Source organism: Cryptomeria japonica, chromosome 10 (assembly GCF_030272615.1).
Source record: "Cryptomeria japonica chromosome 10, Sugi_1.0, whole genome shotgun sequence".
NCBI lineage: Eukaryota > Viridiplantae > Streptophyta > Pinopsida > Cupressales > Cupressaceae > Cryptomeria > Cryptomeria japonica.
Window position 1 is genome coordinate 803981269 of NC_081414.1, and position 13151 is coordinate 803994419.

A 13151-nucleotide genomic window follows, 5' to 3' on the forward strand; every position below is an offset into this window, starting at 1 on the left:
TATCTACATTCTTTACAAAAGAGGGTAGCCTTGATGTCACAACCCTTGAAACTCATATAGAATCCAATCTTGCATTGCGTGGGATTGGATCTTGTGGGTTTCAACCCTTCTTTTGAATGTAAAGTCTCCCCTAAGTGAAAACCATCAACCCTAGTGACTCTCCCTTCTCTCTCCTTGGAGTTGGGGAGGGGAGAACGACTAGGGTTCGATTTTTCCGCTTTACATTTTGGTGAACACGACGTGAACATCCTCATTCTGATTATTCATGGTTAGATCTGAAAATTTTGCTTTCCTAATTATATTTCCATGTTTGATCTTTTGCAAATTTTAGAGGTTGATTGCATAAAAACCCTAAAATTTTCTTTTAAGTAATTAAACTTGTGAAATGTTTAATTGTTAATGCTTGTTTCAGATCTACCCTTCTATTGCAAATTGTCAATTCATATTTGTGCTTTAATTCTGAAAATTAAGTGGTTAAATGTCAAAACCCTAATTTTTAAGACCTTCTTGATTCAACCTTTGACTGATAATTTCACTAATCAAAACACCTCCAAATCGGCTGTAACTTTGGATTCCGCAATAAAATCACAATATCTTTCATCCCTGAAAATTTGGAAAAAAGTTGCGAGGACCGTGTGCACCTCGAGCGCCATCGTCCCCGACATTTTTTCCGAAATTTGGGGAGCTAGATCTTACTGTATTTTTCTGCTAAAATCCAAAATTTTGGCTGATTTTATCAATTTTAACACCTTCAAAATAAAGTCAAAGTTGGTCTAGCGATTGCTTGGATAAAGGCTTATAATCATTCAAAAATTGTTGAAATTGAAATTTGTGTTAAAATTGTGTTTCTTACTATCCTAAATCTGAAAAGTGTGTTGGCATTCATTCGAAATTTCAGTGCTTTATTCAAATTTTTACAATTTGTGACTTTTGAAATTAAGTGTTTAATTGCAACAACTCTGATTTCCGCTTTCAAATTTGAATTTTGCATGAAATCGAGTCAACTTTTAAATTTCAAAGCTTGCATTGCTTTCAGTATTCCATCTAAAATCATAAAATTCAAAATTTCAGTTTCCCTCTCTTTTTCAAGATTCAAAATTTACATTTTTCAACAATCTTGGTAGGGTTCAATTTTGAGATTGCAACTTTAATTTGGCCTATCTACAGATCATAAAATCACTCAATTTTTTCAGATTAGCTTTAAAATCATCATAACTTTCATCCCTGAAAATTTCGAAAAAAGTTGCGAGGACCGTGTGCACTCCATTCGCCACGGTCCCGGACATTTTTTCTGAAATTTCGGGAGATTGTCCTGATTGCATTTAACAGCTTAAATCTAGGAGATTGGCTGGTTTTATTGAAATTTGCTACCTCTAAAGTTCAAAATCCTCTCTCTTTCTTTAGTGCATGAGTTTTACAACAATAAGCCCTACTTACACTATTCCCGTTAGACGAAGCCTTAGAATTAAGTCTTTCCAAGGTTTAATTACCGAGGAGATGAAACCTAATTTGAATGGCCTTTTTAACAAGGACACGGGTAATTCCTCTAATCCTCCTAATGATGAAGAAGCTCTCCATGAGGTTTCTGAAGAACAACTTTCGAAATTGGATAACCAATTTGACGATTTTCGACAATGGATGTCTCAAGAATACCCTGATAGTCAAGCTCTTCCCTTAATTGAGGGTCTAAAACGTATGGTTCAAAGTGATAAGAATGGAATTGATATTTTGCGTGGTATTGCACACATTGTGGATTCGAATGTGATGCCTATGAAAAGTTGTGCTGAAACTTTAGGTTATACACAACCTCCTACTCAAGTTGATCATTCTATTCCTTTGACAACTCCTATTGCTAGTATACCTACTTTTACATCAAACATAATGACTACTTCAATACAAGACATTCCTCCTATGATCACTAGTCATGGGGGCAATCCTTCTTCTTCAATCAACCCTCTTCCTTCATTCAATCCAACTTCTTCATTCATTCCTTCAATGAGTGTTCCTCTTATATCTCCACAAATGAACGTGACGCAAGGGGGCAATTCATTTAACCATTCCATTCCTCCTTGTAGTGTTCCTCCTTTCCAATCATCTCCTATGACTAACTATCATAGTGTCCCACCACCTTACTCTCAATCAATACCTTCTTTCAATAACATAACACCTCCATCACAATCTAACACATCTAATATGAACTCTTCGACTGAAGCGACCATTAACAATCTTGCACAAACCGTCTCTTCTTTACAGCAACAAATTGCCTCTATGAATCAATCTAAGTTTAGTGTGCCCACATTTGATGTTGCGAGCCCACTTTCTCTTGACATTGTTCGAGCTATCCCCCCTAAACATGTTGAAATTCCACATTCGGAGCTTTATAATGGTAAGGGTGATCCTCTAACACATGTTAAGACCTTTCAAACAATATGTACCGATTTTGCTTATGACCAAAGGTTGCTTGCAAAACTGTTTACTAGAACATTAAGAGATAAAGCCCTACAATGGTATTGCTCGTTGCCTTCTTATTCTATTTCTTCTTTCCAACAACTTGCAAATGCTTTTATTCAACAATTTCAAAACAATATAAGTCCTAAAGTTACTTTGATTGATTTAATGCATTCTAAACAAGGTGTTAAAGAAAAAGTGACTGATTTCATTGGTAGATATAAGCATTTGTATGCTCAAATTTCCTTTCCAGTGCCTGACAATGATATTCAAAGAATCTTTATTTCTAATTTACAAAAAGATATTAGAGAAAAACTCATGTTTTCTGAGTTTACTTCTTTCCACCAGTTGTGCGCAACTCTTCACAATTATCAACTGACTGTGAGTCAAGTGGAACAAGCAAATCCTATGGCTCCGAGTGATAAGGGTGATAGTAGTCAACAACCATTTGGGAAGTTTAAACCAAACAGAGAGTCCATTAAATTCAATGAAAACATCATCAACAATAATGTGAATGCAGCATCAGGTGTGCCTCCTATTTCTAAATTTTTCAAGAAAGAAAGAAAGTTTACTCCTTTGAATGAATCATTTCATAGTATTATGAATAAGTTAGTGGAACAAAATGTGCTTACTCTTCCTCCTATAAGGAAAATAGATGCTACAAAGATTAATTCACCCTATTTTGATAACATATCTTTTTGTCAATTCCATCGTCAACTTGGGCATGATACTGAAAAATGTTTTGCTTTAAAGGGTAAAACTCAAGATTTGATTGATAATAATACTATCTCTATTTCTGGAGTGAATGATAAAGGCAATACATCTGTAGCTCCTCCTAACCAAAATCTTCAGATTTTTACTGATCCATTACCTTCTCATACCTCTAACGCGATTGATACTAATGATTCCTCTGTCTCACCTGATGATCTTGTGTCTATGACTTCGAATGTGATTAAATTTGTAGAGCAGCAGAAAATCCCTAAAGAAGCTTCCATCACCTTTGATTCTAGTGAAACTATCAGGGCACCTGATGGTCCTTTATATATAGTTGCAAAAGTCAAGAATACACCTTGCCGTGGAGTGCTTATTGATCCTTCTTGTATGGTTAATATCATTACTGAAGAATTTCTTTTTACTTTGCAATTGAATCAAGTGATCTATGACAAAAAAAATGTGGTTGTGAAACTATTTGATGCATTTTCTTCTCTTGCAATTGGTTCTATTACATTACCTATTGAGGTCCATAACAAATCCCTTGATGTAGACTTTTCCATTATTCCATCATCCGAACAATTTCCTGTGACGCTAGACTATCCTTGGCTATCTTCCATGAAAGCTATTGCTTCTCCTATTCACAAGTGTTTGAAATTTCCCCATAATGGTGAAATTTTTACTGTCAATCATAGTCTCTTTAAACCAGCTGAAAGAACTTCTAGCATTCCTATTGATTACTTTTGGCCTAAACAATTCCAATCTCTTCCTCCGCGAAGTGATCATCTTTTTAAATCTTATCAAAAGTGGAAGAAAGATATGATCCTATCTCTAAGTGAACCTAGAACACCTAAACTTGACATTCCTATCGTTCTTGAGAAGGAAGTTCTTCCTTTGAAAGATAAAACTAATGTCTTTCCTCAAGAAGATTTCCAACCCATCCCTATGGATGTGACTATGTCTATGCCTGATAAACTTCCTAAAAGTAGACCTATACCTCCTCGTCATGATGGACTTGGTCTCCTTCCTAAACCAAATATTCCTCCCTTATATGGAGCAGTTCCTCCTCCTTCCTCTTATGGAGAGAAGAGACCTTCCTCTTCTCCTATTGTTCAACCTAAGAGACCACAACCTAAACACCCAAGTGCTAAGGATGAGAACATTCCTCCTCCTCAGTCTTCTCAACTTCCTACTCAGACTAGACGAAATCGTTCTGCACGTGAACGCCGATGAAAGCGTCGTCTTAGAGCTCAGGCAGCTGCTTCTCAAACTTTGCAATCCCCAAAAACACCTTCAGCTAGTATTATTCCATTTTCTCCTTAGCCGAAGATTGAGCCGAAATCTCCTAAACATAAGATGCATGATGGTCTTGATCCTGTGCGAGTTAAAGATCCTATTTTTATAATTCTTGATGATGATATAGATGAAAATGTTATTCATGATGAAAATGTTACTCCTGTTCATTCTGATAGTGAATATGAATATGTTGATGTTGATAACTATTTATCTAACGAATTTTCTAAAGCGCTTATCCTAGCTCCTAGACAAGAACAATGTGGCTTGGAACATGAACATAGCCCTTATTTGGATCTTGTGATAGCTCCATCTGCTGTGTTGAATGTTCCTCCTCTAGCGTGTTTCCTACCTTCCCGAAATATTGATCAGCAAGATCGGGGGGTAGATGACGTGCTAGACTAGTTCATTAGCATAACAGACTCGCTCCTCCTCTCTTTTGTTACTTCTTCTACGTGTTATTCTCATTCTTCTATTTGTTGTCCTTAGTGTTGTCTACTTGAGGACGATGCAAAACATTGAGATCTCTTTTGGTCTCTCTCATGTTGACTCAAAAGACACATGTGTTCCCTTCTTCTAGGTGACCTTCCTTGATTGGGGAATGAAGAACAATTATGCATACATACATATGATATACATGAATTATCATACAACATACTGACCCCGAGGAAATCGAAGTCACCTTGTGCTTTGTGTTTTGTGTCTATTATCCTTGGGCTTATCTCACACTTGGGGGCTAAATCCTTGTGATAACGTGCTCCTTTCCTTTCTCATTTCTTATATGTATCACTACCTTAAAGCAATCACCCCCGGTGAGGCGTGTGCGATCGCTTTAACGTAGGGGGGCATACATCCCGTTCATATCTTTTCAAGATACTTGAAAATTTCTTGACAAATTTAGCTTTGCCTTGAAAATTTTTGATATCTTTCTTGCATGACTCATAGTGAGGGAACCTTACTACTGACAGTCATGGTTCGCTCTCATGATCTTCCCTTTTACTTTGTCAATCGAAGTCGTAAGATCCTTAGTCCATTGGGGGCTTGGTGTATCTTGCCTCCTTGACGTTGTGAAAGTTTCTCAATGTTGTTTCCTTGTACTTTACCAGAAGTATGAGCGTACGCTTATACTCCCGCTAAAGTGGGGGCTAAATGTAGCATCCTAAAATTGCGACACTTGCAATTTCAACTGCATTTTTATCTTCACGATGGCGATGCAACACAGAACCTGAATGAAGACCCCGGAACTTGTTTATGACATCAAAAACTGCATTTTTCACCACCCTGGCCTGATCCTCCTTACACCCTGCTGTCCTAGGAGGTGGGACCATGGCGCCCAGTGCCCTGGTCCTTTAGGACTAGAGCTCCCAGCGCCCTAGTCCCCCAGGACCATCGCGCCCAACGCCCTGGTCCCTGGCCCTATTTTGGGCCCGGTCTCTTATGGGACTTCGGGTGTTTAAGTTTGCAAATTGGAAAATAATGTTTCCTGGTCCGCCTAAGGTCGGGAAAATCAGTCTATCAGCCCTAATTGACAAGTATATAAACTACATTTCCTCTCCCATTTGAGGAGGTCAAAAAGAAGGAGGACATATGTGTACAAGATGCGGAAGTGATATTCAAACATTCAAACATTCAAACATTCAAGCATTCAAGCATTCCTTCAAGCAACTGAGCATTCTAAGTCTCCATTCAAGGCTAGGTGTTGCATTCAAGACAAGGATTCAACCATTGAAGAGGAGATCACATACAACAATACAACGTACTACATACATTACACCTTCGCATGTAAGAATACAAACATTCTTACAACAAGGTATCAGTACTTGTTTACATTACAAACATTTACATTTACAACATTCTCATTTCTTGGTTAATTCCAAAACTGGGGTTTGACCTAAAGGCAAACCCCTCATCCCTAACCCCCCAATCATCCTCTCTTTTCTGTGTGTAGGTTGCAGGTACGTGGCTGTAATTGAAGATCTGGAATCCTTGTGCAGAGACGAACAGATCCCCCTTCGTTTCGCAGATTTTTCGGAGGACCGTGTGCACGCCGGGCGCCATCGTCCTGTCAACTTTCGCTCAAATTTGCAGAACAGCACCGTCTCGACATTTTACTACTGATTCCAGGTCCGCAGCTTCATCCCATATCCCTATCTCTGTTTATAAGCGAATCTTTCCTACTTTACATGCATTCCTAGTTCAATCTTTCTATCTACATTCTTTACAAAAGAGGGTAGCCTTGATGTCACAACCCTTGAAACTCATATAGAATCCAATCTTGCATTGCGTGGGATTGGATCTTGTGGGTTTCAACCCCTCTTTTGAATGTAAAGTCTCCCCTAAGTGAAAACCATCAACCCTAGTGACTCTCCCTTCTCTCTCCTTGGAGTTGTGGAGGGGAGAATGACTAGGGTTCGATTTTTCCGCTTTACATTTTGGTGAACCCGACATGAACATCCTCATTCTGATTATTCATGGTTAGATCTGAAAATTTTGCTTTCCTAATTATATTTCCATGTTTGATCTTTTGCAAATTTTAGGGGTTGATTGCATAAAAACCCTAAAATTTTCTTTTAAGTAATTAAACTTGTGAAATGTTTAATTGTTAATGCTTGTTTCAGATCTACCCTTCTATTGCAAATTGTCAATTCATATTTGTGCTTTAATTCTGAAAATTAAGTGGTTAAATGTCAAAACCCTAATTTTTAAGACCTTCTTGATTCAACCTTTGACTGATAATTTCACTAATCAAAACACCTCCAAATCGGCTGTAACTTTGGATTCCGCAATAAAATCACAATATCTTTCATCCCTGAAAATTTGGAAAAAAGTTGCGAGGACCGTGTGCACCCCAAGCGCCATCGTCCCCGACATTTTTTCCGAAATTTTGGGAGCTAGATCTTACTGTATTTTTCTGCTAAAATCCAGAATTTTGGCTGATTTTATCAATTTTAACACCTTCAAATTTAAAGTCAAAGTTGGTCTAGCGATTGCTTGGATAAAGGCTTATAATCATTCAAAAATTGTTGAAATTGAAAATTGTGTTAAAATTGTGTTTCTTACTGTCCTAAATCTGAAAAGTGTGTTGGCATTCATTCGAAATTTCAGTGCTTTATTCAAATTTTTACAATTTGTGACTTTTGAAATTAAGTGTTTAATTGCAACAACTCTGATTTCCGCTTTCAAATTTGAATTTTGCATGAAATCGAGTCAACTTTTAAATTTCAAAGCTTGCATTGCTTTCAGTATTCCATCTAAAATCATAAAATTCAAAATTTCAGTTTCCCTCTCTTTTTCAAGATTCAAAATTTACATTTTTCAACAATCTTGGTAGGGTTCAATTTTGAGATTGCAACTTTAATTTGGCCTATCTACAGATCATAAAATCACTCAATTTTTTCAGATTAGCTTTAAAATCATCATAACTTTCATCCCTGAAAATTTCAAAAAAAGTTGCGAGGACCGTGTGCACTCCGTTCGCCACGGTCCCGGACATTTTTTCCGAAATTTTGGGAGATTGTCCTGATTGCATTTAACAGCTTAAATCTAGGAGATTGGCTGGTTTTATTGAAATTTGCTACCTCTAAAATTCAAAATCCTCTTTCTTTCTTTAGTGCATGAGTTTTACAACAATAAGCCCTACTTACACTATTCCCGTTAGACAAAGCCTTAGAATTAAGTCTTTCCAAGGTTTAATTACTGAGGAGATGGAACCTAATTTGAATGGCCTTTTTAACGAGGACACAGGTAATTCCTCTAATCCTCCTAATGATGAAGAAGCTCTCCATGAGGTTTCTCAAGAACAACTTTTGAAATTGGATAACCAATTTGACGATTTTCGACAATGGATGTCTTAAGAATACCCTGATAGTCAAGCTCTTCCCTTAATTGAGGGTCTAAAACGTATGGTTCAAAGTGATAAGAATGGAATTGATATTTTGCGTGGTATTGCACACATTGTGGATTCAAATGTGATGCCTATGAAAAGTTGTGCTGAAACTTTAGGTTATACACAACCTCCTACTCAAGTTGATCATTCTATTCCTTTGACAACTCCTATTGCTAGTATACCTACTTTTACATCAAACATAATGACTACTTCAATACAAGACATTCCTCCTATGATCACTAGTCATGGGGGCAATCCTTCTTCTTCAATCAACCCTCTTCCTTCATTCAATCCAACTTCTTCATTCATTCCTTCAATGAGTGTTCCTCTTATATCTCCACAAATGAACGTGACGCAAGGGGGCAATTCATTTAACCATTCCATTCCTCCTTGTAGTGTTCCTCCTTTCCAATCATCTCCTATGACTAACTATCATAGTGTCCCACCACCTTACTCTCAATCAATACCTTCTTTCAATAACATAAAACCTCCATCACAATCTAACACATCTAATATGAACTCTTCGACTGAAGCGACCATTAACAATCTTGCACAAACCGTCTCTTCTTTACAGCAACAAATTGCCTCTATGAATCAATCTAAGTTTAGTGTGCCCACATTTGATGTTGCGAGCCCACTTTCTCTTGACATTGTTCGAGCTATCCCCCCTAAACATGTTGAAATTCCACATTTGGAGCTTTATAATGGTAAGGGTGATCCTCTAACACATGTTAAGACCTTTCAAACAATATGTACCGATTTTGCTTATGACCAAAGGTTGCTTGCAAAATTGTTTACTAGAACATTAAGAGATAAAGCCCTACAATGGTATTGCTCGTTGCCTTCTTATTCTATTTCTTCTTTCGAACAACTTGCAAATGCTTTTATTCAACAATTTCAAAACAATATAAGTCCTAAAGTTACTTTGATTGATTTAATGCATTGTAAACAAGGTGTTAAAGAAAAAGTGATTGATTTCATTGGTAGATATAAGCATTTGTATGCTCAAATTTCCTTTCCAGTGCCTGACAATGATATTCAAAGAATCTTTATTTCTAATTTACAAAAAGATATTAGAGAAAAACTCCTGTTTTCTGAGTTTACTTCTTTCCACCAGTTGTGCGCAACTCTTCACAATTATCAACTGACTGTGAGTCAAGTGGAACAAGCAAATCCTATGGCTCCGAGTGATAAGGGTGATAGTAGTCAACAACCATTTGGGAAGTTTAAACAAAACAGAGAGTCCATTAAATTCAATGAAAACATCATCAACAATAATGTGAATGCAGCATCAGGTGTGCCTCCTATTTCTAAATTTTTCAAGAAAGAAAGAAAGTTTACTCCTTTGAATGAATCATTGCATAGTATTATGAATAAGTTAGTGGAACAAAATGTGCTTACTCTTCCTCCTATAAGGCAAATAGATGCTACAAAGATTAATTCACCCTATTTTGATAACAAATCTTTTTGTCAATTCCATCGTCAACCTGGGCATGATACTGAAAAATGTTTTGCTTTAAAGGGTAAAATTCAAGATTTGATTGATAATAATACTATCTCTATTTATGGAGTGAATGATAAAGGCAATACATCTGTAGCTCCTCCTAACCAAAATCTTCAGATTTTTACTGATCCATTACCTTCTCATACCTCGAACGCGATTGATACTAATGATTCCTCTGTCTCACCTGATGATCTTGTGTCTATGACTTCGAATGTGATTAACTTTGTAGAGCAGAAGAAAATCCCTAAAGAAGCTTCCATCACCTTTGATTCTAGTGAAACTATCGGGGCACCTGATGGTCGTTTATATATAGTTGCAAAAGTCCAGAATACACCTTTCCGTGGAGTGCTTATTGATCCTTCTTGTATGGTTAATATCATTACTGAAGAATTTCTTTTTACTTTGCAATTGAATCAAGTGATCTATGACAAAACAAATGTGGTTGTGAAACTATTTGATGCATTTTCTTCTCCTGCAATTGGTTCTATTACACTACCTATTGAGGTCCATAACAAATCCCTTGATGTAGACTTTGCCATTATTCCATCATCCAAACAATTTCGTGTGAAGCTAGGCTATCCTTGGCTATCTTCCATGAAAGCTATTGCTTCTCCTATTCACAAGTGTTTGAAATTTCCCCATAATGGTGAAATTTTTACTATCAATCATAGTCTCTTTAAACCAACTGAAAGAACTTCTAGCGTTCCTATTGATTACTTTTGGCCTAAACAATTCCAATCTCTTCCTCCGCGAAGTGATCATCTTTTTAAATCTTATCAAAAGTGGAAGAAAGATATGATCCTATCTCTAAGTGAACCTAGAACACCTAAACTTGACATTCCTATCGTTCTTGAGAAGGAAGTTCTTCCTTTGAAAGATAAAACTAATGTCTTTCCTCAAGAAGATTTCCAACCCATCCCTATGGATGTGACTATGTCTATGCCTGATAAACTTCCTAAAAGTAGACCTATACCTCCTCGTCATGATGGACTTGGTCTCCTTCCTAAACCAAATATTCCTCCCTTATATGGAGCAGTTCCTCCTCCTTCCTCTTATGGAGAGAAGAGACCTTCCTCTTCTCCTATTGTTCAACCTAAGAGACCACAACCTAAACACCCAAGTGCTAAGGATGAGAACATTCCTCCTCCTCAATCTTCTCAACTTCCTACTCAGACTAGACGTGAACGCCGACGAAAGCGTCGTCTTATAGCTTAGGTAGCTGCTTCTCAAACTTTGCAATCCCCCAAAACACCTTCAGCTAGTATTATTCCATTTTCTCCTTAGCCGAAGATTGAGCCGAAATCTCCTAAACATAAGATGCATGATGGTCTTGATCCTGTGCGAGTTAAAGATCCTATTTTTATAAATCTTGATGATGATATAGATGAAAATGTTATTCATGATGAAAATGTTACTCCTGTTCATTCTGATAGTGAATATGAATATGTTGATGTTGATAACTATTTATCTAACGAATTTTCTAAAGCGCTTATCCTAGCTCCTAGACAAGAACAATGTGGCTTGGAACATGAACATAGCCCTTGTTTGGATCTTGTGATAGCTCCATCTGCTGTGTTGAATGTTCCTCCTCTAGCGTGTTTCCTACCTTCCCGAAATATTGTTCAGCAAGATCGGGGGGTAGATGACATGCTAGACTAGTTCATTAGCATAACAGACTCGCTCCTCCTCTCTTTTGTTACTTCTTCTATGTGTTATTCTTATTCTTCTATTTGTTTTCCTTAGTGTTGTCTACTTGAGGACGATGCAAAACATTGAGATCTCTTTTGGTCTCTCTCATGTTGACTCAAAAGACACATGTGTTCCCTTCTTCTAGGTGACCTTCCTTGATTGGGGAATGAAGAACAATTATGCATACATACATATGATATACATGAATTATCATACAGCATACTGACCCCGAGGAAAGCGAAGTCACCTTGTGCTTTGTGTTTTGTGTCTATTATCCTTGGGCTTATCTCACACTTGGGGGCTAAATCCTTGTGACAACATGCTCCTTTCCTTTCTCATTTCTTATATGTATCACTACCTTAAAGCAATCACCCCCGGTGAGGTTTGTGCAATCGCTTTAACGTAGGGGGCATACATCCCATTCATATCTTTTCAAGATACTTGAAAATTTCTTGACAAATTTAGCTTTGCCTTGAAAATTTTTGATATCTTTCTTGCATGACTCATAGTGAGGGAACCTTACTACTGACAGTCATGGTTCTCCCTCGTGATCTTCCCTTTTACTTTGTCAATCGAAGTCGTAAGATCCTTAGTCCATTGGGGGCTTGGTGTATCTTGCCTCCTTGACGTGGTGAAAGTCTCTCAATGTTGTTTCCTTGTACTTTACCGGAAGTATGAGCGTACGCTTATACTCCCGCTAAAGTGGGGGCTAAATGTAGCATCCTAAAATTGCGACACTTGCAATTTTGACTGCATTTTGGTCTTCACGATGGCGATGCAACACGGAACCTGAATGGAGACCTCGAAACTTGTTTATGACATCAAAAACTGCATTTTTCAGCACCCTGGCCTGATCCTCCTTGCACCCTGTTGTCCTGGGAGGTGGGACCATGGCGCCCAGTGCCCTGGTCCCTGGCCCTATTTTTGGCCCGGTCTCTTATGGGGCTTCGGGTCTTTAAGTTTGCAAATTGGAAAATAATGTTTCCTGGTCGGCCTAAGGTCGGGAAAATCAGTCTATCAGCCCTAATTGACAAGTATATAAACTACATTTCCTCTCCCATTTTAGGAGGTTGAAAAGAAGGAGGACATATGTGTACAAGACGCGGAAGCGATATTCAAACATTCAAACATTCAAACATTCAAGCATTCAAGCATTCCTTCAAGCAACTGAGCATTCTAAGTCTCCATTCAAGGCTAGGTGTTGCATTCAAGACAAGGATTCAACCATTGAAGAGGAGATCACATACAACAATACAACATACTACATACATTACACCTTCGCATGTAAGAATACAAACATTCTTACAACAAGGTATCAGTACTTGTTTACATTACAAACATTTACATTTACAGCATTCTCATTTCTTGGTTAATTCCAAAACTGGGGTTTGACCTAAAGGCAAACCCCTCATCCCTAACCCCCCAATCGTCCTCTCTTTTCTGTGTGTAGGTTGCAGGTATGTGGCTGTAATTGAAGATCTGGAATCCTTGTGCAGAGACGAACAAATCCCCCTTCGTTTCGCGGATTTTTCAGAGGACCGTGTGCACGCCGGGCGCCATCGTTTCGTCAAATTTCGCTCAAATTTGTAGAACAGCACCGTCTCGACATTTTACTACTAA